At 38.6% G+C, this 27,499-nt stretch overlaps 1 protein-coding gene across 35 annotated transcripts in view; it reads right to left on the reverse strand.

Moving 5' to 3' along the window:
• LOC143656990 (uncharacterized) overlaps nt 1–27,499 on the reverse strand; it is a 402,509-nt gene that overhangs the window by 270,524 nt on the left and 104,486 nt on the right. Inside the window, exons 3-4 of one of the 35 annotated variants that reach the window (XR_013162701.1) lie at nt 8,435–9,034; nt 80–6,867 (exon numbers count right to left, since the gene is read on the reverse strand). The exons of 29 other annotated variants lie outside the window; for them this stretch is intronic. The gene's annotated coding sequence lies outside the window, so the exon portion shown is untranslated. Of the gene's footprint in view, nt 1–79; nt 9,035–15,608; nt 16,917–18,719; nt 20,421–27,499 lie in introns of those variants that run through there. 5 more of the 35 variants (XR_013162703.1, XR_013162711.1, XR_013162702.1 and 2 more) reach the window with 5 other exon arrangements.

Genomic DNA, 27,499 nt, shown 5'->3' on the forward strand with positions numbered 1-27,499 from the left:
ATTTCCCTGAGTTCCCATTCAATTTTTTCCGTTTTTTTTTTTTTTTTTTTTTTTGCCATTTGATGTTTTAAGTCTTCAAAGTCAATTATCCTATCCTCCATATCACTTATTCTTTCTTCTGTCTCTTCAAAACTGGTGTTGGATGCCTATAGTATTTTTCATTTGGTCAACAGAGTCTTTAATCTCTGTGATATCTGCTATTTTTCCATTTATTCTTTCAAATTCCTCTTTATGCTCTTCTACTGTCTTCTTGATTTTCCTTTATGTCATTTGCTGTCCCATTTATTTTATTAAGTAGAGTTGCATAAATATCTTTGATTAGTTGTTCCGACATCTGTGTCTCCTCTGGTGTTTTAATTTGGTCATTAGGCAGGGCTACATCTGTCTGCGTTGTGGTATGCTTAGTGATCTTCTACTGTCCTTGTGTCATGTAAATATTTTGATTGACTTACTTTGGGAGTTGATTTCTTTCAGTAGTCTAAGGCCTTCTGTTGGAGGGATGGTTGTATAGCAGGGAGCAGGGCATGGGCTGGGGCACTCAGTATGGTGGTTTATTTCAGGGCACGTATAGGCGCAGGTTGGGGATGTTACTCTGATGCTTGTGAATGTGGGCGCACAGTGGCCAGGGAGGACACAGCTGTACAGGTGCCCCAGTCTGGGGGATATAACTCTGGTGTGCGCTGGTCTAAGACACAGCACTCTTTGTGCACATGTGTAGAGCTATGGCAGTAAGTCAGCATTTTCTCAGATCTGGGAAATGAGGCTGAGGGCTGTGCACATGTGTGGTTCTAGGACTCCTGTAAAGTGCAGTTTCCAGAGCTGAATGATGTGATTGGGGGCCCATGTACATGTGTGGGCCTAGGAATGCTATAAACTGATGTGCTGAACTCAGGGAGGGGTGGTACAGCTGTGCAACACTATGGGCAGCGGTGGGGTGGAGGGGTGGGTTGCAGGGTAGCCTAGGTATGGACATTAGTTGCTATTACCATGCAATCTTTATGCACTGATAATAGCCTGCAGGGAATGGGGGGGGGTAGTGTTCAGGAGGGATGCAGGAGAGGTGGGTTGGGTTGCACTTGGGGTGGGGTTGGGGGACAGGTATGTGCACTGGAGGCTGGTGGGGTTGGGGCACCTGGAGCACAGGGAATGGGATTGGGTGATGAGGTTCAGGTGCATGGGGTGTGGGGTGAGTCCCTGGTCATGGGGCTGTGCTGGTGAGGGTAGCACATCTAAGGAATGCGGCCTGGCTTACTTTCTAGTCCCATGTTCCTGGCTGTGTACTCCCACAGGCTCTGCAGTTCTGCATTCTGTCTCTCAGTTCCTTAGCCTCCACAATCAGTGCTGCCACATGTGAGTCAGAAGGCTCTTACCTCAGTCACCCTCCTGTCCCTTCTCTAACTTTTCCATGGAGCAGGGCTAATCTCGAGCTACTCTAGTTGGCCATCTTCCTGGAAGTCCTGTAGCATTTTTTTGTTTTTTAATTTGCAAAGAAGAAAGTTCTTTAGTATCTGGAATAAAAGCTTGATATAAAGCCTAGATGGCTGTCTTTTTGAAGAGCACCAATTATAAGTAGTATAATGAAGGTAACTAAAAGAAAAGTCAGTAAAAATTCTTAGCCATGATATAACATTAAAGGAACATTTTAATGAAAAATGAAGAAAACTCTTTGAATTAGGGTTCTCAAGGGAAACAGAACCAATAGGAGATTTCTGTAAGTATGAGATTTTATAAAAATGTCTCACGCAACTGTGGGGACGCATGAACCCAATTCCATAGGGCAGGCTGCAAGCTGATAGCTCCAATGAAGGTATTCAGTGAATCCCCCAGGAGAGACAAGGTTGGCTGAAGAAGAGAGAGAGATTCTCTCTTCTTACTTTTCCTTTAAAGCCTTTGACTGATTAGATTAAAGTCGCTAATTGCGGAAGACATTTCCCTTGGTTGACTGTAGGTGTAATCAGCCATGGCTGCAATTAACATGCCAAAAATTCAATAGACCTGCCTTCTGGCTTATTAACCATCCAGGCAATGTTCTTGCAGTAATGGTTATGGAAGTGCTTGTCTGACCAGACAACTGGGCACCATCACCTGGCCAAGCTGACACATGAGCCTAACCATAACAGTTCCACTGCTTGTCAAATTGGCAGCTATACACATCACCTTAAACCATACTTAATCTTCAAATAGAACACAATAAAAGACATATTTTTCACCTAATAATACTCAGCTGTCCTGCATACAGTTGGAATTGCAGTAAATCTCTTCAGAATAGGGTACAAGTCCTTGAGTAATATTCACTCTTAAATTTGATACTCTACAGTCGTGCAATGGTGGCTCAGTGGCAGAATTCTTGCCTGCCATTCCAGAGACCTAGCTTCAATTACCAGAGCCTGACCATGCAAATTAAAAAAAAAAAATTAAAGCAAAAAAACCCTTAATACTCAATAACTTAAATACTACAACATGAATAATACAATTTATGTCATACAATAAGGGATAAGATACAGAAGAAAACAAAGATATTTGCTTTATGTACAAATGCAAACATACCCATAACAGCAAGGAAGAAACATTCATATCATTATAATCCTCATTTTCGTAACTGATCATGTGGTCATAATTCACATTTATCACTACATTCTTCTACTACGCATCCATGTTTCCTTTACCCTCAGCAAAAATTTCAGCTGCCCATGGTTCTATGCCTGGTGACATGACCCAAACCTTTATTCCTGAACTTTCTGGGTCATTGGTATTCCTTCCTGGACTGGGTTTGCTTAGCCACCTTCACCTGGCCAAGTTGACACCTGAACCTAACTACCACATATCCACCCCCTGTCAACTTGACAACTATACACATCACCTTAAATGCTATTCAAGTGGCAAAAATTCTTTTCTGGCTCTGGACCTATGAATCTCAAAACAAGTTATCTGGTGCCAGTATGCAAAGGAGGGACAGTCATGGGATAGATGTTTTCATTTCCATAGGGAGAAATTGGAAAGAACACAGGGGTCACAAGACCCAAAAAGTTCTGAAAACCTGCTGAGCAAACACCATTGGATTTCAAAGTCTGAAAGTCATCTATCGTCAGGGTTTTAGAAAGTGGCAGTGCCACACTTTCCAAGGGCCCATACAGTAGCTTTGCTCTCTCTAAACACTGGGGTGGTTGCAAGCTTGGGGGACATTGGGGAGACCACCTTTTTTCTTGGCTGTACCCTCTCCAAGCTTCAGGGCAGCACCCGGGATCTCTGCCATTTCTGCAGCACATGCTTAACCCCTCTAGAACAATTAGGTGGCAGCCAGGTTCTCCCAACCCCCAGTTGATACACTCAACCCTTTCCAGTGCCTGGGGTGGCACAACTCTTCCTGAGAAATGAAGCAGAAGGTCCCCTCTGCTCCTGGGGCAAACTCACCCTCTCCAGGAGTGGGTCCACTCTCCTGACCCGAAGTTTCTTGGCTTTAGACCTGAGTTTTCATGGTTCTTACTCTGCAAACTCCAATTTGTCCCTTTTGTGTCCCCCTTTGTCCAGATTGGCAGTGGTTCCTTTTACACCAACACTCCTCAGAGTTCCTCCAAAATCTTCCCCTATCCATGCAAAAACTGTTCCAACATATCTGGCATTTGTAAACTGAAGCGGCACCCCATATCTCTGGTACCAAATCTGTTTTAGTCTGCCAAAGCTGCCAGAATGCAACACACCAGAGATGGATTGGCTTCTAATAAAAGACTATTTATTTAGTTAAAAATGTATAGTTCTTCAGAGGAAAGGCAGCTAAACTTCATCTAAGGGCCTCTCTTACATGAGAAGGCAAAAGGTGATTTCTGGTGGCCTTCTCTCCAGGCTTCTGGGTTCCAACAGCTTTCCCTGGGGTGATTCCTTTCTGCATCGCCAAAGACTTGAGCTGAGCTGTGAGTTCTGAAATGAGGTATGCTGAGCTGCTTGGGCTGTGCTGCATTGACCTCGCTCATTTGAGCACCCAACCAATTAAGTTGAACATCATTCATTGCAGCAGGCACTCCCCCTAACCGACCACAGATGTAATAAGTGACAGATGAGTGTCACATGCCATTGGCTTATGTCCACAACAACAGAACTAGGCACTTTCACCTGGCCAAGTTGACACCTGAACCTAACTACCATAGAGTTTTTGCACTTTTCCACTGACTTTAATCATAGGACATGGAAGTAATAAGAATAACCCTAAGGGATCTCCTGTATTCCATGAAAATTTTACTTTACCTCCATTGTGTAGTTCCCCTTGATAGTCAGAATCAATCACCCCAGCCAGTTCAGTAATCCCTTTCCTTGCCTGTTAATTCAGAATCATGAGAAGCCCAAAGTGGCCAGGTTACACTCTTACCTTCCAGTTCAGTGGGCACATTGTTGTGTCTCCTGGTAGGAGAATGCCTCCTTTTGGAACTAACACCCATATATCAGCAAAGTTTAAGGTTTCAAGGACAGAAAAAAAATTTTTTCTAGTGGATCATTAGGAGTGATAGTGAGTGGTGTCACTTCCATTTCCATCCCTTGATTCCTAGATCCGTGAATCTTGTCTAAAGAAGAAACAGCACCATATAGTGGATACTGATTCAGAGTATACACAGCCCCCTGGAGAACATTACCCCAGCCCTACAAGGCACTGCCACCTAGTTGGCACTGTAATTGGGTTTTCAAAAGGCCATTCCACCATTCTATCAACCCAGCTTCTCTGGATGATGGGGAAAATGGTAAGACCAGAGAATTCCATGAGTATGAGCCCATTCCTAATTTAATTTGCTGTGAAGTGGGTTGCTTCATCAGAAGCAATGCTGTGTGGAATACCATGATGGTGGATAAGGCATTCTGTAAGTCCATGGATGGGAGTTTTGGAGGAAGTATTGCATGCAGGGAAGGCAAACCCGATATCCAGAATATGCGTCTATAAAATTGCGGCTCTTTCCAAGATGGAGGTGGTCCAGTATAATCAACCTGCCATCAGGTGGCAGGCTGATCACGTTGGGGAGTGGTGTCATATCAGGGACTAAGTGTGGGTCTCTGCTACTGGCAGATTGGGCACTTAGCAGTGGCTGTAGCCAGGTCAGCCTCTGTGAGTAGAATTCCATGTTGCTGACCTCATGCATAACCTCCATCCCAACCACTTTGTTCAGTTGGGCAATGATAAGAGTGGCTGGATAAAGAGGAAAGAAAGAGAGAAAGAATGGGTCATCTTATTCACTTGATTAATAAAACTTTCCTCTGCTGAAGTCACACTCTGGTGAGCATTCACATGGGATGCAAGTATCTTCACATGTTTTTGCCCACTCTGAAAGATCTAGCCACATATCTCTTTCCTAGACCTCTAGTCACCAATTTTCCAATCATGCTCCTTTCAAGACCCTGACCATCAGCCCAATCATTAGCAACATTCATGAGTCAGTAAACAAATGCACCTCTGGCCAGTTCTCCTTCCAAGCACAAGGAACAACTAGGTGCACTGCTCGAAAGTTTCCCCCATTGAGAGGATTTCCCCTCACCACTCTCCTTTAGGGACATCCCAGAAAGGGGCTGCATTGCTGCAGCTGTCCACTTTCAGGTGATACCTGCATATCATGCAGAACCATCTACGAACCAGGCCTGAGTTTACTCTTCCTTAGTCAACTGAATTTAAGAAACTCCTCAAGAGACCATAGCTCTGGGCTGGGAAAGAAAAGGTAATGTGGCAGGAGTGGAGGCCGTGGACATTTGGGAAACTTCCTCATATAACTTACTTGTGTCTTCAGGACCTGCTCAAGCTGCATCTCTTGTACCATTTCCATTTTACAATGGACTGCTGCTGTGCATGTGTAACTTTATGGCATGGTGGGGCAGACAACACCCAACCCATGATAGGCAACTCAGGTCTCATGATAACATGGTGGCCCATGGTTAAGTATTTCGTCTCTACTAAGGCATGTAGCAGGCCAAAAGCTGTTTCTCAAAAGGAGAGTAGTTATCTGCAGAGGATATTAAGGCTATACTCTAAAATCCTGAGGGCCTATATTGAGTTTCACCTGTAGGAGCCTACCAAACTATCCAGACAGCATCTCTATTTGCCACTGATACTTCTAGTACCGTTGGATCTGCTGAATCATATGGCCAAGTAGCAGAACAGCTTGCATAGTAGCCTGGACCTGTTTCTGATCCTCCTCTTGATCCTGTCCCCATTCAAAACTGGTAGCTTTTCTTATCACTCAGTAAATGGGTCAGAATAGCACACCCAAATGAGGAATGTTATCTCCAAAATCTAAAGACGTCAACTAGGTGTTGTGCCTCTTTTTTAGTGGTAGGAGGGGGCAGATGCAACAGCTTATCCTGTACCTTAGAAGGGATACCTTGACATGCTCACACCACTGGACACTTAGATATTTCACTGAGGTGGAAGGATACTGTATTTTTGTTGGATTTATCTCCCATCTTCTGTCACACAAATGCCTTACCAAAAAGTCTATAGTAGTTGCTAATTCTTGCTTGCTAAGTCCAATCAACATGATATTATCAATATCATGAAGCAGTGTGATATCTTGTGGGACGGAGAAATGATAGTTACCTGCGGACAAGATTATAACATAGGGCTAAGTAGTTGATATACCCCTGAGGTTGGAGAGTGAAGGTAAACTGCTGGCCTTATCAGCTGAAAGCAAACTCTTTCTGGTGGTCCTTACTGACAACTACTGAGGAAAAAGCATTTGCCAGATCAATAGTTCCATACCAGTTACTGGAGATTTGTTGATTTGCACAAGCGACGATATCACTTCTGGAGCAGCCACTGCAATTGGAGTCACCACGTGGTTAAGTTTCTGATAATCCACTTTAATCATCCAAGACTCATCTGTTTTCTGCAGAGTCCAACTAGGAGAGTTAAACAGGGATGTGGTTGAAATCACCACCCCTGTGCCCTTCAAGTCCTTAAGAGTGGCACTAATTTCTGCAATCACTCCAGAAATCCACTATTGCCTCTGGTTTACTATTTTTCTAGGTAAGGGGTTGTTCTAGTTGCTTTCACTTTGTCTTTCCTACTCTAATAGCCCTCACTTATAAGTCAGAGAACCAATGTGCGGATTCTGCCAGAGGCTGAGTATGTCTATTCCAATTATGCATTCCAGAACTGGGGAGATAACCAGAGAATGGGTATGGGGACCCACTGTGAGATAGAGCTGAACTAAAATTCCATCAATCACCTGATCTTTAAAAGACCCTACCATGACTGTTGGACCAGAGTGACGTTTTGGGTCTCCAGAATTAATATCACTTCTGAGCCACTGTCTACTAATACCCAAGATCATTTCCTTTTCCCTAATCCACCGTCACCTTGGTAAAAAGTGATAAGTCTCCTTGGGGAAGGCTGGGAGGAAGATTAACAGTATATATTTTTGGCAGTGCACCAGAATCCTTCCCCAAGGGTACTTGGCCTTCCCCTCATTCAAGGCACTCTGGGTCTGTGAATTATCTCAAATTTGGGAGTGGTTAAGGGGCTGTGGTCCTCTTTTTTTGTAACTTAAGTTAGAATTTTGTACACTTGACCTAGAATTTTTTTCTCTATTAAATAAAACAAGAACTTAGTAGACTGCCGATCTATTTACTTCTAGGTGCCCCATGTTCCTCTAGCCACATCATAAGTCTCTGTGAGTCAGATTATTTTGACTGCTGCTTTGAGTCCACTGTCCATTTGGGTAGCCATGCCCCACCTTGCCTTGTGGCTTCTGCCAACTCAGGATTCGATCATCCCTATTGTGTTCAAGGATTCCAGCTCAGTGACAACAGTTTCCACAGTAATATCTGACCTACAGAGAAAAACGACTACAGAACTCTTCAGGGATGATGATACTAGTCTCAAAAATTTATTCCTCATAGTCCTGGTAAAAGGTCTGTCCTCTGGACATTCCTGGGTATGTGAGCAAGTCTTCCATGATAAATCCACTCTAACATTTCCAGTCTTTCTAAGCTTTTGGATCCCCTCCTCTAAATTATAACAGGACAGTTCTGGCATTTCGACCTCAGGTAATGTTGGCCATCTTTTTGTTTGTTTGTTTTTGGGATAGGCAGGCTCCGGGAAATGAACTCAAATGTTGGCCATCTTTTGATCCATGTTTCAGCCAACCACCCAAACTACTGATGCTCTTTCTAACCCCTTGAGCTACAACAATGAAAGCAGAATCTCTGCTTAGTAGGTCCATATCAATAAATTCAGCCTGATTCAACTTTCTATACCTTCTACCATTATCTCCAACCCTTAATGTCCATTTATACACATATTGCCCTGACTTTTATCTATATAAATTAGAAAACTCATGCAGTTCTTTTTGAGTTCACCTTTCATGGACTGTTGGGACTTTAGTCTAGTTATAGGTTTTGAAGAAAAGAGGGGTGGTGGGGGTACGTCATGAAAAAAATTACAAGTGCCCTTCAAGTCAATTACCTCAGGGCATTCTGTTGTAATTTCATCTGTTGAAATAGGATTAATCTCTCCAGACAGAGGAGTGAGGACTGTTTTCCAGAGGAGATGGTTCAAGGTTTAGCAAGCACTGAAAGGTTAATCTCCTTAGGCACAGGTTGAATGGCAGACTTCTCAGAGCAGACTGCAGGGCAAGAAGCTGTTTCCTCAAGGCAGGCTGGAGGTTCTGTAGCTGTCTTCTCAGAGAAGACTGGAGATTCAGTGGCTGTTTCCTCATGGCAGATCATTAGAGGTTTATCTAGCAAAGACCCAGCATTATCAGTCCAATGTCCCCACTGCAATCATTATCAGCCCAACTTTCAGGATCCCATTCTTTTTCAACCAATGCCTTTCCTTTAACAGCAGACACCCTGCAAGGTTGAGAATTTAGCTTACATTGTAAATCTACTACTCACACAATGAGACTCTGGGTCTTGTTTTCAGAGTTCACAATTCTGTGACCACAGGAAATAAGAATTTCTTTCAGGGCATACATAGAAGCTTTTACATCTTTCATACAGCATTTGAGTTGCAAATCTGAAGTCTTCAGCTCATCCCTTTCCATCATCACTGTATCCAGGGTATCTAAGAATAACCAGCCAACATCATCATGTTTCTTAACTCAACAAAACTCTGTTAAGATGTCGAAAACACTGTCACCCTGACCCTTGCTCATATAAGCATACAATTAGCAGAATTAAATGGTGAAATTTTGAGTATCTCTATTGCCAGCTCACACCATGGACTGTCAGTGCTATATTGATTATTGGAAATAGTCCTTACAGCCTTTGAGTCTAAACAGAATAGAAGATCAATTGCAAAAACGTATTGTTAAAATTCTGTTTCTCAAGAACCACTCCCGGTACCAAGCTGTAATAGTCAGAATTCTCTACGGAAACAGAACCAATAGGAGATATTTGTAAATATGAGATTTTATAAAAGTGTCTCATGCAACTGTGGGGATGCACAAGTCCAAATTTGATATGGCAGGCCACAAGCTAACAGCTCTGATGTAGGTCTTCAATGAATGCCCCAGGAAAAGCTGGCTGGTTGAATCAGAAAAAGACTTCTAACTTCTCCTTCAAAGCCTTCAACTGATTGGATTAAATGTCATTAACTGTGGAAGACACTCCCTTGGCCAACTGCAGATGTAATCAGCCATGGATACAATCAATGTGCTGATTATTTAATAAACCAGCCTTCTGGTTTATTAACTAACCACTAAATGTCCTTACAGTAAGAGTTAGGCCACTGCTGCTTGTCCAGACAACTGGGCACCATCACCTAGCCAAGTTGATACATGAATCTAACCACAACATTCATGAATATCCCCCAGGAGAGACTGGCTGAAGCAGAAAAAGACTTCTGACTTCTCCTTCAAAGCCTTCAACTGATTAGATTAAATGTCACTAACTGTGGAAGATACACTCCTGGCCAACTGCAGATGTAATCAGCCACGGATGCAATCAACGAGCTGATGATTTAATAAACCAGCCTTCTGGTTTATTAACTAGCCACTAAATGTCCTACAGTAACAGGCCAGTGCTGCTTGACCAGACAACCGGGTACCATCACCTAGCCAATGACACACGAACCTAACCACAACATTCGTGAATAAACATTTCAACAGGATAGTCTCAGTAAGTATAAGGTTTTACAAAAGCTGGATTTTAAAATATTGTGGTGACATACACAACACATAACATTTGCCATTTTAATGATGTGTAATTATACAATTCAATGGTATTATTTTTATAATGTTGTGTTACTATCACCACCTTCCTTTACTAAAATGATTTTATCATCCAAAACAGAAACTCTATAACCATTAAACAAAAATTCTCCCAAAGTTATTTTAATGCAGCAAGATGCTAAGATTTGAACAGTGTCACCAACACATTTTCCCATAATGAGTCAGACTTGGAAGAATTAGAACTCAAATTCATCTCAGTATCTCATTTATCTTTTATAAGAATCATTCATTCAGAACTTCAGTAAATGTCTGCAATGAGAGGACTCCTGGAAAGTTGTATAGAGTGTGTCAAAGCTTTATATACGGCTATTTTTGCTGTCAGGTTAACAATGCTGTATTGGTGTAACTAAAGTTTTAAACTAGGCTGCCAGACTAATAAACAGCAGCTTCTAAGAATAAATTATTTCTTTCCATCTAATGAGTAAAATTTTCTGTTACTGTTGAATTAATAATTTATTTTGAACACATTATAAAGGAACTGAGAAGAAGAAGTGTCAAGGGCATTTTTATTGGTTGTGCAGATAACTTAGTTGCCCTTGCCTAACTATATTTCTTTGCTAGGCTGAAACTGTGATTACCTTTTATTTGTGTAAACCTAGAACTCATTTCTGAGTAAACGAGTTTCTGGTGAGCTGGGTAGGAAATATTTACCATGGAATAAAGGAGTTTCGTAAACATTGGTAGATCATCTGTGAGAGACCCAGGTTCTCTGTCCCCTGCACCATTCCTTTTTTTCTCAACCTACCTCTTAGGAGAGAGGGAGGCTTTAGGGCATAATTACATCACAGTCAGGCTAGGAGGGTGATCACTATTAGCAAGAGATATTCCCCTCTAAAGAATCTGAAAAGTTAAAGCTAAGCCCTTAAGAGGCTGTGAGGTGCCACCAACTTTGATTCCTTATTGCCTCCCAAGGTAGACTCAGGAACAGCAGTTTCCCTAAGCTGCACCACATAGGAGGGCAGAGAGGTAGAAAAGGAGGTGGGAGGGTCTGGCAGGAATGTAGACCTGGGGAAGAAGAGGCCTAAAGCAGACTCAGATAAGCTAAGAGAGCCAAATGGGAATAGTTTTAAACATATATATATCTTAAATTTGCATTCTACTCTGAACTCTGAGAATGTTTGCAATCAGCTTTTAATAAGAAAGACTATATATTTTTTTGGGCAGTGGACCGTATGTGTATGCCTCCTCAGATATTATAGAACATAACAGATGGTTACATATAGAATGTGAAATAAACTGCTAAACATTCAAAAAATAAAATTTCCTATTAAGCACATGGCTGTATTCTTGCCTCATTGCAATGCAGACTTTTTGAGGATGATTTAAACTAACAGTAATAGCTTTAAACCCTTTCTCCCTCTAAAAGAGATTGGGCCCCAAACTGCCCATTTATTAAGAATAAGCTTAAATGAATAAAGCAAAATGACTGAAGTGGTAATCAAAGTTAGGAAGCCGAATGAAGTCAGTTATAAGATACTGATTTTCATTTTTCCTGTGTACTGAAGGAGGTATTGTGTATAGATAGGGACTCTTTATGTGGTATTTATGTGACTTGTGATTGCTTTTATGCAGACTGCATTATGACTGCATTGTGTATTATGCTGCGTTAGCTGCTCTTACAGCATGATTCATAAAATCAGGAGAGAGTGGGTTCCCCTGAATTCTAATCATTGTAACTATTTCAATCATATGGAAAGAACAGGGGAAATGACACACAGCCGTTATCTTATTATTTGATTTCAAACAAGGTATTTCCTAATCCCACTAAGTGGCTAGGTATGTTAGGAACTTAAGGAGGAACATTCTTCCATCCTCTGACCCAGCACAGTCATCTTGAGTGATCCCAAAATGAAAGCAACTTCCTGTCCTACAGTATATTATGGCTCAGCTGCATAGGCTGCTGCTCCTGTAGGTTATAAAAATGCAACTTTTATACTCTCCTTCAATTGGGCATATGACACTGTAGATACCTTACGGATATCTTTTCCTTCCGATTTTGGGTAAAATGTCACTTCCATAGGAAGGCTCCCCTGATCTAAGTAAGGCTTCCAACCACTCACCCTTTCCTCCATTATACACCCTATTGTTGTCATACTTGAAACATGCTGTGATTAGATTTTTCTTTGTACTAGCAGCTAGCACAACAGTGAGATAGCAATGGATATTTATTGAAAAAGGGAATGTCATCAATGGTGGGTCCACTTAGACTATCCTCATGAGGCAGAGAAATCATCAGTACCTGGGTGAGCTTTAAAGAGCTCCTCCTCTTACCAGCAACTTTCTGTCCCTCAGCCTCCCCAGTACAGACGCTTTACCTGAAGCTGACATCAGGGACAGCCCCAGTACCTAGGAGAAAGTTTTGTTGAAATGTAAATGTCTACATTCTGCCTAGAACTGAGCAGAACTGGACATAGTCTATGAACCCACAGCTCACACCAGAGAAAATAAAAATAATACTGAATATAGAAATTTGTACATCAAGAGTTACAAAACAAGTTCTTTTCATATGATAAAACAAGGCTAATAAAAGCCTACTTTGCCTTCTACTTCTACCTACTAAAGAAATTATTTTTTTGATGGCTGAATAGACTAGTTCAAGCTTAGCCCTGCTCCACAGAAAAGTTAGAGAAGGGACAGAAGGCCAGATGAGGTGGTGATTCGGGAGTGCGGCTGACCTGGGAGAGCCTTCTGCACCACATGGTTGCAGAGGCTGAGGAACTGAGAGGTAGAAATCTGGAGCCTGGCGCAGAGCTGTGGAGCCTGTGGGAGTGCATTGACTGGTACATGGGACTAGGAAGTAAGACAGGCTGTGTTCCTTGGGCGCGCTGCCCTCACCAGCACAGCCCCATGACCTGCCACTCACCTCACACTCTACGCACTGGAACCCCGCCACTCACTCCCATTCCCCTCATTCCAGATACCCCCTTCCCACCAGCCCCCAGGGCATGTACCTGTCCCCCACCCCCACCCCAAGGGCAGCCCAACCCACCTCTCCAACACCCCTCCCAAGCACTACCTCCCCCTCCCTGTTCCCTGCAGACTGCTGCCAGTGCATAAAGGCTGCTGGCACTACCCTCTGTACCTAGGCTACCCCTGTCCTCCCACATCCCCCCACTCCCCATCACCCCTACCTGCAGTGTCGCACAGCCTCACTCTGCCTCACCTGAGCTCTGTGCATCCATTTACGGCACTCCCAGGCCCATTCATGCACACTGAACCCCAATCACGTCATTCAGCTCTAGAAAACGCGCTGTATAACAGTCCTAGAACCGCACATGTGCACAGCCCTCAGCCATACTTCTCAGCTCTGAGAAAGTGCTGACCTGCACAGCCGGGTCACATCTGCCCCAATCCACAAAGGCTTTATGCCAACCTGCTGCCACAGCTCTACTCATGCACACAAAGGGTGCTGTGTTTAAGACCAGCACACACCAGGATTACGCCCCCCAGACCGGTATACCCGCACAGCCTCATCCTTCCTGGCTGCTGGGTGCCCACGCTCACAAGCATCAGTGTAACATCTCCAACCTGCGCCCATACCTGCTCTGAAACAAATCACCGTACTGAGTGCCCACCTTGTGCCTTGCTCCCTGCTGTACAACCATCCTGCCAACAGAAGGCCTTAGACTACTGAAAGAAATCAACTCCCAAAGTAAATCAATCAAGATATTTGTATGCCACGAAGACAGCAGAGATCACTAAGCATATCACAACGCAGACAGATAGTGACCTGCCTAATGACCAAATTAAAACACCAGAGGAGACACAGATGCTGGAACAACTAATCAAAGATGTTCATACAACTCCACTTAATAAAATAAGCAGGATGGCAAATGACATAAAGGAGAATCAAGAAGACAGTAGAAGAGCATAAAGAGGAATTTGAAAGAATAAATGGAAAAATAGCAGATATCACAGAGATTAAAGACTCTGTTAAACAAATAAAAAATATACTAGAGGCACAAACACCAGATGTGAAGAGACAGAAGAAAGAGTAAGTGATATAGAGGATAGGATAATTGACTTTGAAGACTCAAAACATCAAATGGCAAAAAAAAATGGAAAAAATTGAATGGGAACTCAGGGAAATGATAGACAAAACAAAGCGCAACAATATATGAATGATTGTGTCCCAGAAGGAGAAGAGAGGAGTAAAGGACTAGGAAGAGTAGTTGAGGATATAATGGGGGAAAACTTCCCAACCTTCATAAAGGACATAAATATACAAGTCAAAGAAGCCCAAAGAACTCCAAACAGGAGAAATCCAAATAGGCCTTCCCCAAGGCACATACTAATCAGTCTATCAAATGTTGAAGAGAAGCAGAAAATCCTAAAAGTGGCAAGAGAAAAAAAAATCTACTACATACAATGGAAACCAAATAAGACTGAGTTCAGACTGCTCAAGTAGCACCCTGGAGACAAGAAGGCAGTGGTATGATATATTCAAGATCCTGAAAGGGAAAGACTTCCAGCCAAGGATTCCATACTCAGCCAAAGAGTCCTTCAGAATTGAGGGAGAGATTAAATTTTTCACAGACAAAGAAGTCCCGAAAGAATTTGTCAACAAGAGACTGGCCCTATAAGAAATACTAAAAGGACTTCTGCCAGCTGAAAATAAAAAGACAGGGGAGGGAGGTCTGGATGAGGGCATGGAATTGAAGAGTACCACTAAGGATAATTTAAAGACTACAAATAGAAAGAGGGAAAAGAATATATAGATCTGACAAATCAAAAAAGATAAGATGGTGGAATCAAGAAATGCCTTTTCAGTAATACCTTTGAATGTTAATGGACTAAATTTACCAATTAAAAGATACAGATTGGCAGAATGGATTAAGAAACATAATCCAGCAATATGCTGCTTACAGGAGACTCATCTTAGACATAAGAAATTATTTTTTGGAAAAACATAACAACTAATGCTAATAAATTTGAGAGTAAGGTGAAACAGGTACACTCAAATATTGAAAGCTATTCCTGCATTTTGGAAATGACATGGAAGCAGAGTGATGATATTCAGAGCCCCTGACCCATGCTTTCAAATCTATACTAATCAATACTAAGTTAAAGGAAACTGATAAGTTAATATGAACAAAATCATCACTCCAGTATTTTTCACCATTGCTAGAGCTTGGAATATATCTAAATGTCTAAATACTTAAAGAATAATTGTTGTACAAAAAAAGTAAAGAAAGCAGACGTCAAAGAGTGATCAAATAAAATGAATATAAAAGAAAGGAATTGGTTAATTTCAAGAAGATGATATGTTTTCAAGAAGGGAGAAATGATGTCTAAACACAAAAATACATTTTTTCATTTACAGGAAAAAAGCAATACAAAATAATATGTGCATCATGCATTCATTCACTCAAGAGACTACTTACTAAACACCTGTTATATACTTGATACTCTTCTAAGAACTGAAAATATACCAGCAAATAAAACAAATTCCCTTCCCTCATTGAGCTTTTATTCTAGTTGGCAGAGACATTCAAACTAATTAAAAATACAAAAGATGATGGTTTCTGCCTTGGACACAGCTCATTATATTTGACTCCCAAATATATGTCTATAAACAGATAAAGTAAAATAATTAATTTTGTTCCTTAAATAGAATCTTTAAAAATTTTAATGTTTATTTTGAAAAGTCAACATGCAGGTTACTGCTGAAATAACTGACGCTAAGTGTGTCTACTGCAGGAGGGCATAAACTCAAGGACATTCCATCTCTCAAAAAAAAGATGACAAGAGTGAAATTCATTCCAGAAGCAAGCATGCCTGACTTCATCTAAGGGATCTAATCTACCCTTCCCTTTCTAACCTGGTTATAATTTTACCTGGTTTGAGTAAAGCACATATCTTTCGAGAGATGAAATCCTCAGCAACCTCCTTGCTTCCTACATAATACTCACTATATTCAGTAATCATTTCGTTTATTTGAAATGTTTAGTTGCTTTGGGTCCATCTCCTTGACTGGAAGGAAGGCCAGCCCCATGATGCTCAGGAACTGGAGTTTATCATTCCCCACTGTATCACCCAGCACCAAATGCAGTGCCTGGTGAAAATGTCCATGTCATCCTGGGTCCTCTCTTTCTCATACATTCCACCTCTAATCTGGGCTCTACTTGCAGATTTTTTCCAGAATTCAGCCATTTCCCACTGCCTCTTGGTTGGGAGAGAATTCTCAATGGATCTCTTATATTTCTGCCCATTTTATGAGTGGAGGAACTGACAGTCTTTTTTCTGAATTATCTTTTCAAGGAGGCTGTATAAATAACACCTTGGAAGACAGTGATAGTGTCCTCTCTGGAGCAGAGGGTAGATATGTTTGCTGTCGGGTATAAGACAGCAAAAGAGGGCAAAGATCAGGCAGGTTTACTTGCAATGCATTATTAAAGATTAGGGTTTCCTAAGCTCAGAGTTCCTCAGCTATGACACAAACCCAATGCATGTGCCATATCTACGTGGGCCACTCCAACCCCCTCCTCACCATGAGACTTGGTGGAAAATGGGAACTGATATGAACATGAAACTCATGCTGACCTCCTTCTGTGGTAGGGTAAAATCTCAGACACTTCACAGTTCTTGACAATCCTTCATGTCTACCCTCGTACAAGTTTTTATCATTTCTCACTTCAACAGACTCCTAATGGGTCTCCCTGACTCCACTCTGGTTCTCACACAGGCTCTTCTGCTTATGACAGTCAGCATTATCTGTTGGACATTAAATCACATAAAGTCACTCCTCTGCTTACCCTCCAGTGACATTCATGTGCATTTTCTGCCTCCTCACACTAGAATGTAAGCTCCATCCAGAGCAATTTTTGCTGTTATATCCCTAATCTAGAACAATTGCTGATATACAGTAAGTACTTAATAAATTCTTGTTAAATGATTGAGTAGGGACTTTCAACCAGGTCAGGGCCAAAGGATGTTACTTTGCACAATTTGAATAGTCTCTCTGAGACTTAAATTTCCTGTTCATAAAAAGAGAAACATCTTCTTAATGTGATTGTTGAGTAGATTAGATGAGGTATATGTGAAAAACACTTACTAGGTATTTAATTAATGGCATTTCCCTTAACATCTCAGTGAAATTTATATTAATTACACACATTTTGTTATTGCTGGGGATAACTTGATACATCTTATATATCACTAAACATAGCTTTTTCTCTTTATATTCTCAACCCACAGCCCAGGTCCTAGTAAACACTAGTCACTCAATAAGGGTGCACTTGTTTGTTTTGTTTTCACTCATTATAGAAATATCACATTGAAGAAGATTTGGCAAATGCAGAGAAGAAACAAATTGCCTATAGACCTGTCATAGTAACATTACCATCATTGTTATTTTACTGTATTTCTTTCTGCAATTTTTCCCATGGTTATTTCTTATATAATTGTAACTGTAATGTAATAAATACATTTTGATATCCTGCTTTTTTCACTTACTATATTCATACAAGCATTTTTTCCATGTTGCTCTCCTGTCTAGCCATTGGTTTTTTATTGTTGCATAATTTTCTCAAGTAGATATATCATCACTTACTTAGGCATTTCTAATCATTGGATATTTAAGTAATTTCAACTGTACACTTCAATAAATTTGAAAGAATTAAAAAGGAAAGGAAATGCTTTTTTTCTCTTTTTCTCTCATAAACTCTGGCATGTCTGACGTTTTTGGAAGAAAAGTGACTAAATTCCTCTATTCTTCATTTGCAGGAGAACACTTCTGAATAATTCATGGGTACATAAAGACGGAATAGATGTAAATCATCTAGATGATTATTAACATAATATAGCCAAATGAAACATTATCCTAAAAAAGTCATTTAATTGCAACTGTGGAAATGAGACTTTGAACATTTTGGAAAGAAGTTCATATTTGAGATGTAAATAAATACATTTCAAAATTGTTTTAAGGCATTGCCTGGTGCAAATTCTTCCTTGCAAATGGAAGAAATTGTTTTCTTTCATAAAAATGGAAAACTAGTCCCTCCAATTTACTAAGTTAGTGACCAATTAAGAGAATAATGTGATAAACTTCTAAAATGACATTTTAGAAAACTTCTATACATGAAAGTTAACCTAAAATCTCCTAGATATCTGTATACAAGATTTTAGTAGCTTTTTACTTTTTAGTTAGGTCATGTGAAAAATGACTTAAATGATAATATGATGTCCATGGATAGATGACTTCAATCACTGAGGTTTGATTGCATCATTCCTAGAAGAAGTAATTATACCACTTCTGACAACAAAAATGGAAACTATAATCAGAGATGTAAAGACAAGTTTAAAGATACTAATTTTACACAGGGCCAATCAAAACTATCAAAGTAAAATGAAAATGGAGGGCGGGCAATGTTGGTGCCTTGGCAGAGTTCTCACCTGCCGTGCCAAAGACCTGGGTTCATTTCCTGGAGACTGCTCATGTAAAAAAAAAAAAAAAAAAAAAAAAAAGGAAAAGAAAAGAAAATGGAAGTACTGAGCATCACTAACCAATACTGTTACTGTATGCTCAAAAGTTGCAGATCTAAAGCAACACTCTTTTTCATTCACCCCCTCTTTCCTTGACCTGCTGTTCCAGTCTGTGTCAGTCACACTCTAGGTTTGGTTGTGTCCTGGCTGTGTGGTTGCACCCTGAGTTTTCTTCTGCAATTCTGTAGAATTTTCTTCTGCAATTTCCTAGATTCAGTATCTTCTTATTTTTGGGTTATCCACTTATTTTGGTAAAAATACATCCTTCCAGTTGCTTCCTTAGAAGGTACATATTTTGAAGGCAAATATATATAAAAGGTCATATCTGAAAATATATTTATTTTACCCTTTATTCTACTTTATTAATAGTTTGGAAGGGTATGTACTTTTGAAATTTTGAGGGTATTGCTCAAATAATTTTAGCATCAATTCTTAGAGTTGAGAAACCAATGCCATTGAACTCAAGGGGGAATGTAGAGGGGTTAGGGAGTACTATCTGGCTGTCAGATTTCTGAGATTATAGAGTAAGGGTGGTGAGTGCTAAGAGTCTAATTGTTCGGTAAATTGACTTTCACTAAATCCCTGCTGTAGTCCTTGCCTTGGTGTACTTTGTCACTTACCTTGTCACTGAACTTAGTTTCACCGAATCTAGTGCCTCCTTCAGTTCAAATTCTCCAAAGATTAGATCTGTTGCCCATGAAAGGTAGGAGGAGGGACAGTTGGACTACTTACATTCCCTTTCTTTTTATCCCTGCATATACCTCTCTCCCACCCTCTGTAATAACTGGTGCTCCTAATTGCTGAGGTTGGAGAGGGAGGTACAGGGTGAATCAAGTCAATGTTCTCTTATCAGTACCAACTCTGTATCTGCTTTCTGACTTTCACATTTTTTTTCATCCTCTGTCTCCCCTCTGTGCTTTCTGTCCTTGTGAAATATTTTTAAAATTATTTTATTGTCCTCAGAAAGGGGTACTGAATAAAGAATCTCCTTACTATTCAAGGGGGTCACATGTTGATATCTTCTTCTAAAAATAAAAGCACTATACTCTGTCATACATCTTGGTTTGTCTTCTGTTTCATGCATCATAACTATAAGCATCTTATCCCGGGGACAAATTTGGTATTTCTCATGCAGTTCCACAATACCAAAGATATGGGATCTCACACTTTAGTGTGCTTAAGGGTCACTTGGAGAACTTGTTTAAAATGAAAATTCCAAGACTACACCTCAGAGCAATTGAGTATTTCTGCAACACAGTACAGGGATTTGGCTTTCTAAAAGTCATATCCACCTGATTCTGATGCAGGTGGTCTTGGACCATACTGTAAAATATATTGTCTAACCACAATGCTGGGCACTTGGTCAATAAATAAATGAGCTGATTTCATCGACTGACTTGTTGTTCTCTGCCATTTTATCTAAGAAAGGTTGAAATTACCTTAATATGACAAAAGTCTAATCCAGCTCTCTGACACAACACCCCTCTTCTTCAGGACAGCCTTCTCAAGGCTCAGAAGGTAGGAAACCCATTTCTTTTCTTGAAAGGAACGGTGAAGTAGGAAAAGTAACATTCTCCCCAAAATAATACTCACCTCTAAGAGAACTCCAGGTTGGAGCTATAACCTACCTTCAATACTGCTTTAACAGTCAGTTACTTCATTGTAGTTGCCTTATAATCAATCAACAAGTACTACTAATAACAGCTCTAAGATCCATGGTACTATACTGCACACCTAGAAGGTATACAAACAGTATCTAAATAATTTTTGAAATGAAAAGCTTCAGGTAACTGGGAGAAAGTTAATAGAATAAAATGAAAGAACAATTTCATTAGTGCACCCATTTGTGACTGTTAAAGCCTGAAGTCATTTGAATCAGCTTGATGGGAGGAAGGTCCTTGGCAATAATACATTCAGAATGGATTATTCATAAATTGATATGGCCAAGGGATGACCATAGGCAGAGTTTAACTATCTATGAACAGTACTGTCACAACACAAGCCTGGTTGGTATTTCACTATGGTAGAACTTCTCTATCAAATTTCTTCTCAACCAACCTATACCAGATTAACCGACTGTCTACAGTTTCCCTGTAAAATATCCCATCTGATATATCACAGTGCACTGAAGGCTTGCAACTGGAAAGTTACTCTTGTATATCCATACTTTTTGAATTTCTAACAGTTAAGCTGTACTTAGCAAGAGTCAGCTGCATTTGTCGCCAAACCCGTTAATATCAGTCGTACTTGTTTTAATTATAACACTTAATTACATACCATATAAACTGATGAAATGTAAACATGAAAATAAAGAGTTGCTAATTCTATTTAAACCAGGCTGAATGCTTTGGAAAGACTCCATAAAAGTGAGGAAGATAAATGTAAAATATTAGAGAAAAATAAAATAAATCTATAAGGATTCTGTGCTCGTTGCTTTGCAAGGGACTTCACTGCATTTTAAAGTAACCAACATCCTTTGTGTTATGATGTAATTTATGCAAGATAGATGCAGACTCCCAATCAGCTGCACTTTACCCAAAGGGAGGCACTTGGTTCTACATTAGAAGATTGGAAAATTAATGCATATTAATAAGCTTTAAGTAAGCATGAAATTTTTAAGCTACATAAGTTATATTAAAAAATATTAAAAATTTTTCATATTTTAGTTGAAAAATGTTAAACTCTACACATGCAAAAAAAGTCTAATCTACAGTAAAATAAACACCTAAATACCTTCACCAAGTTTTTTTTCTCACCACCGTAATAAATGTATTATTCCAATGGTATTCATGTAGCTGGAGGTGCTCAAGATGACACCACACAAGACTTTCTGTTTTCTAGTTTCTGTCCAAAGAGAAACATCTATACACTTGTTTCTGCTCCCTTTCTGAAAGAAAATCCACTATGGACCATTTACCCAAATAAACCTCTTAATGAGTTTATTATTTTTCTTTGGACATTTGTGTTTACTTTGAAGAAATGAAAAAAAAAGTATTGAGTGTCCCATCCTACCTTTCCCACCCTCTCATCAACTCTTAATATTTTACCACATTTTCATCTCTCTCAAAGCATGTATGTGTGTATGTTTTATGAACCATTTCAAAGTAAGTTGCAGACATAGCAACATACTTTGAATACTAAATACTCCTATTGACATCTCCTAAGACTAAAGATATTCTCCAACATAACCTTAGTGCCATGATCACATTTAAGAAAATTGATAATAATTCAATAATACTATATAATATACTGTCCACATTTAAATATTCCCAGTAGTCTCTAAAATGCCTTCTATAACATTTTTCCCTAACCAGAATCCAAATCAAGTATCACACATTGCATTTACTTGTTATATCTTCCTAGTCTTTTCATTCAGAACAGCTTCTTTTTATTGCTTGTTTTTCATGACTGATTTTTTTGCAGGCCAGTTGCCTTATGGACAATCCCATATTAAACGTTTTTTCTGATTATTTCTTCATTCTTAGTTTCATGTGAAACAAATTTTGGCAAGAACATTGGATAGGTGCTGTTATGTATGTCTTGTTGCATCATACAGGCTGCAATATTATTGTTGTTGATACCAGTTCTGCTATTGGTAATAAAAAAATTTATCATTTGCTGAAAGTACATTTTCCTTGGAATTAATAACTGTTCATTGAGATTATAAATTCACTATCATACGAATATTCTGATATACAACATCCTTGGACCCAATAATTACAGCATCTATTGATGATCCTTACTTAACTCAAGTATTACATAGATAGTTGCAAAAGAGGGATTTTCTAATTTTGCAATTCCTTCCACTTTTATTAGCTGACTTTTTTCTTTTTACAGAAAACAAAAAGAGCTTTTTCTCTTCTTTCTCTTTTTTCTGTATTTCAATTTCTATTTCTATGATTTTGAGTATCATCATGGACTCAGATTTCTTTTATTCAATGTACCATAATCTATTACTTTCATTATTTTTAATGATCAAATTGTCCCAAATGAAAGAGATGTTCCCAATGGCTTCTATCTTTTTGAAATGTGTCCAATAGCTTTTGAGCTCTTTTTTGTATTTTAGCACCAGACTTTCCTGTATCAGGAATTTTAAGAACTCATCAAATTTCCAAAGAAATTTGATCCCCCTGAGTAGGGAATGGCATTTGGAAACTAAACTCTGGGCATTAGATATGCTCTTTGCTACTAGGGTGCCCTGCTTCTACTCTATAATTCCTTGGTATTATCAAATATCTGGGCAATGAAGGAATTTCTACACGTTTCATAAAGAAAGCAATACTTGGGAAATGGTTGTATTAAAATTTTTTCATTGTTTATCTGAATTCAGATATAACTCAACAACCTATGTTTTATCTGGCAACCCTGAGCCCATTACTATTTTACATTGTGTTTGGGATATTAGCCAGTGCACTTAGACTAGAGAAAATAATTAGAAGCTTGCTCTTTTTCATATACACCACATAAATTGAAGACCCTTCATAGAAGATAATCCTCACACTCTTTTACCACTGAAAAATAATTTATTGTGACACTAAAACAATGGTTATTCAACAAGTATTTTACTGATGAACACTTGGAAGCTTCCAGCCTTTTGCTGTCACAGATAATATCGGAATAAAAAACTTTCTGCTCATGTTTTTTGTATTTTTGTCCATATACCTTTAAGATAGCGCTCTAGAAGATAGACTGTTAATAAAGGTATAAATGCTTATGTAATCATGCTAGATATTGCCAAATTCCTTTTGAAGGAATGTCATCACTTTGATTCCCACCATCAATATATGAGAATACCCATTTCCTAACTGCTTCACCAACCATGCAAGCTGTCAAGCATTTGAAGTTTTGCCAATATGATAGTAATCTTGAGACTCTTTGTTATCTTGGCAAGAACACCTCATATGTGATGCTGTGCACTTCCATCAGGAGGTATGCAGAACCTGTTCAAATCTTTGACAGGGATGACCACCGATGATCATTGTCGACAGTCATTAGTTTATTAGGTTTGAAAAATAGTGATACTCTAATTCTACCTTCCTCAATTATCAGCTGGAAATGCAAATTAAAATTACACTGAAACAGCATTTCTCTAATTATGAATAAAGTTGACCAGCCTTTTTATAGGTAAGAGACTTTCATAATTCTTTTTGTGAAATGACTTCAAATTACTAGCCTATTTTTCTATAGAGTTTTTTTTTTTTCTCATCTCTATTTTAGAAGTTCTTTATCCATTAATCCTTGGTCATGGAATAAGAGTTACAAATATTTTTTTATCATTTTGTCATTTGTCTTTTTATATATAATGGATTTTTCATTTTTTGTTTTATTTTATTTTTGCCATGCAAGAATTCTTTCTTTTTATGTAATCACATTTAGGTCTTTCCCTTTTTTCCCTTCTAGATTTCAAGTAATAGAAAAGTTTTCCCATTCTAGATTATATCAATTCCACTCATGTTTTATTCTAACACTTATATGATTTTCCCTCTATATTTAAATCTCTTATCTGTTTAGAAACTCATCCTGGTATTCAGTATGAGGAATAGATCAAGTTATATATTTTTCCATATGGTTATTAAATTTATCCCAAAACGACTTAATTGAAAGTCTGTCTTTTCCCACTGATTTGAGATGTTGTCTTTATAGTATAACAAATTGCCATTGCAGTTAAGTCTATTTGTGGGTTTTCCATTCTATTCCATTAGTCTTTCGATCCATTCACCATCACAATCACATTTTTTAAGTTTTGTTTTTATAGCAGATCTATTCCACCCTCATTGCTTTCCTTTTTAATGATTTCCAGCTATCTTTGCTTACTTTTTCATTTAAATCAACTTTGTGATCAACTTTTCTATCTCTGGGGCAGGGTGGGGACCTCTAATGGTTGCTTTGTTGGGATTGTGTTAAATCTATAAATTGTAAATTTATAAAGTTAGAAATTAACTTTTATGATATTTTAATTTTTCTATCAAAGCTTATGTTATGTTTTTCTATGTGTTCAATTTTTACATCTTTCAGGATTGTTTTGTAGTTTTTTATTATATGTTTAAGACATTTTTTTTTTACATTTCATACTTAGTCATTTTATTTTAGCTACCACAAATGAGATTGTTTCTTCCATTACTTCTTCTAAATGGTTTCTGCTTCTACATGTCAAAGCTTTTGTTCTGAATATTTATTTTATAAATTACTTCTTAATTAAATTTTCTTATTTATATTCATTTTCTACTGATGCTTGAGGTTTCCCAGATATACAATAATATCATCTACAAGTAGAGATCATTTTTCCTTTTTTTAATTCCTAAGCTTCTAATTATTTTCTCTAGTCTAAGTGCACTGGCTAATACCCCAAACACAACGTAAAATAGTAATGGGCTCGGGGTTGCCAGATAAAACACAGGATGTTGAGTTATATGTGAATTCAGATAAACAATGAAAAAATTTTAATATAACCATATCCCAAGTATTGCTTTCTTTATGCACAGGGATGCTACTCTGTTCACTATATTCTGTTTTTCTTATAATAACTATGAACCTTTTGTGGTGCTCATCTTTATCTGAAATGAGTTTTTCTGCTCTTAGAGAGAAGGGTGGTTTAGAATATTAATATGCAATTGGAAAAAATAAGAAACAAAACTATCAACAAAAGCACCAAAAAGCATAAAATACTTAGGAACACATTTAACTAAATGCAAGACCTGTACACTGAAAACTATAAACAATTTCTGTAGAAAATGTGACTTAATGGAAAGATATGCCATATTCATGGATTGGGAGACTTAATAAGATGCCAGTTCTCCTAAAACTGATCTATAGATTCCAAAATCCCAGCATGCTTGTAAAAGAAACAAATAATTAAAAGATTTATATGGAAATTCAAGGAATCTCAAACAACAAAAACAATCTTGAAAAAAAAAGTTAGAGGTCTTGCACTGTCTGATTTCAAGACTTACTATAATGCTAAGAAATCAAGAAGTGTAGTGTTAGCATAAATATAGATATATAGACCAACGGAACATTATAGTCCAGAAAATGAACCACATATATCTAGTCAACAGAATTTTGGCAAAAGTGCCAAGGTACATCAATGGTAAAATTACAGGCTTTCCAACAAATGAAGCTAGAACAACTTGATATCTGTAAGGGGAAAAATTAGCCTCACCCCCACTTCTTGCCATATACAAAAATAAACACAAAATGGATCATATACCCAAAATTATAAGCCAAACCTGTAAACCTTCAAGAAGAAAAAAAAGAAGAAATCTTCATGTCCTTGGGCTCTGAAAAGATGTCACAAACTCAGCATGAAAATTTATCTTATAAAAAAGATAAATTGTGCTTAATAAAAATAAAAACTTTCACTCTTCAAAATGTACAACTAAGAGAGTGAAAATGCAAGCCACAGAGTAAGGGAAAATATTCAAATAAATCTCTCTGACAAAGGTCTTGTAGAAGGAACTCCTACAACTCAGTAATAAGAAGGCTAGCAACACAATAAAAATAAATAAAATTAATGTTTTAGAAAGATTTCAGTGAGCCTCCTGTACCCTGCCCTCCTTAGGAATGGTTGCCTACGGCTTGATTACAAAATTTGTCTCATGACCACTATAGGCTTAGCAGGACTTCTGACCATTTGATATTGCCTAGGGGTTAAGTACCCAAATTTAGGGATATGCTTAGTTTGTTTTAATTAAACCTTCATAGACACTGTGGTTGGAGCAAACAAACAAACAAACAAAAAAAAACAAAAAGGCAGGAACTTCATCAAGTTTACAGAGGTTGTAAGAACAGTTTTAAGCCTGCTTCACTAATAATAATGCTTAGCCAACAATGTTCACATATATGTAGAAGACAAAGAAAGAAAAGGAAAAGGAATAATAGTATATTACCTGGCTCAACTGTCAATAGAGTTTGCATAGTGGTAAAAATGCAAACACTAAAATTAATCTAACTACAGTTGTGATAGAACCACACTGAGAGCAATAAATGGAAAAGCAGTCCTGCTGGCATCTAGTTGGGATGGGGGAGGGGAGCAGAATTGAGAATTGAATCAGAAATCACATCTTATAAAATGCACAAAGACTCACAACATAGATAAACAGTACCAAATCAAAGCATGATATTCATTACAGACTTACCTGCAATTTGTTCAGATGCCTATAGACAAGATAAGACACAGAAAAACTGATGCAAGAATAACTCACATGGTCTCATGTTTTCTAAAGATAAGTTCCATCAATGCCTGATTTACAAATGCTGACCAATCCCTAATAAAATCACCCCAAATCTTACAAAACCGTTAACTAACTCCCCTTTTGTGACTCACTGTTGTTCTACATAATCCAGGGTCTTCCTTACTACAGTAAGTTACATATCTGTTGATTTCAGATGTGTTCCTGAAGGTCTTTAGTTGATAAGTATCAACAGGACAATGGGAGGGACAAGAAGACTGTAGGTAAGAGGGCGCTAGATCTCCACCTGTGCCAGCTTGAACCTGTTGTGTACCCCAGAAAAACCATGTCCTTTAATCCTCAGTCAGTATTGCTTTGTGGGAGCTTTTTGATCATGACCATGGAGATATGACCCACCCAATTGTGGGTGGTAACTTTTTAAAATTCTTTTTTATTTATTTTATTACTTTTTTGTTGTTGTTAGTAACTTTTGATTAGATGGTTTCCACGGAGATGTTTCTCTACCCATTCAAGGTGGGGTTGCTTACTGGAGCCCTTTAAATGAGGGAACAATTTTGAAAAAGTTTGAGAGCCCACACAGCCAGAGACCTCTGGAGATGTAAAAGGAAAACATCCCTGGGGGAG

Source organism: Tamandua tetradactyla, chromosome 15 (assembly GCF_023851605.1).
Source record: "Tamandua tetradactyla isolate mTamTet1 chromosome 15, mTamTet1.pri, whole genome shotgun sequence".
Classification (NCBI taxonomy): Eukaryota; Metazoa; Chordata; class Mammalia; order Pilosa; family Myrmecophagidae; genus Tamandua; species Tamandua tetradactyla.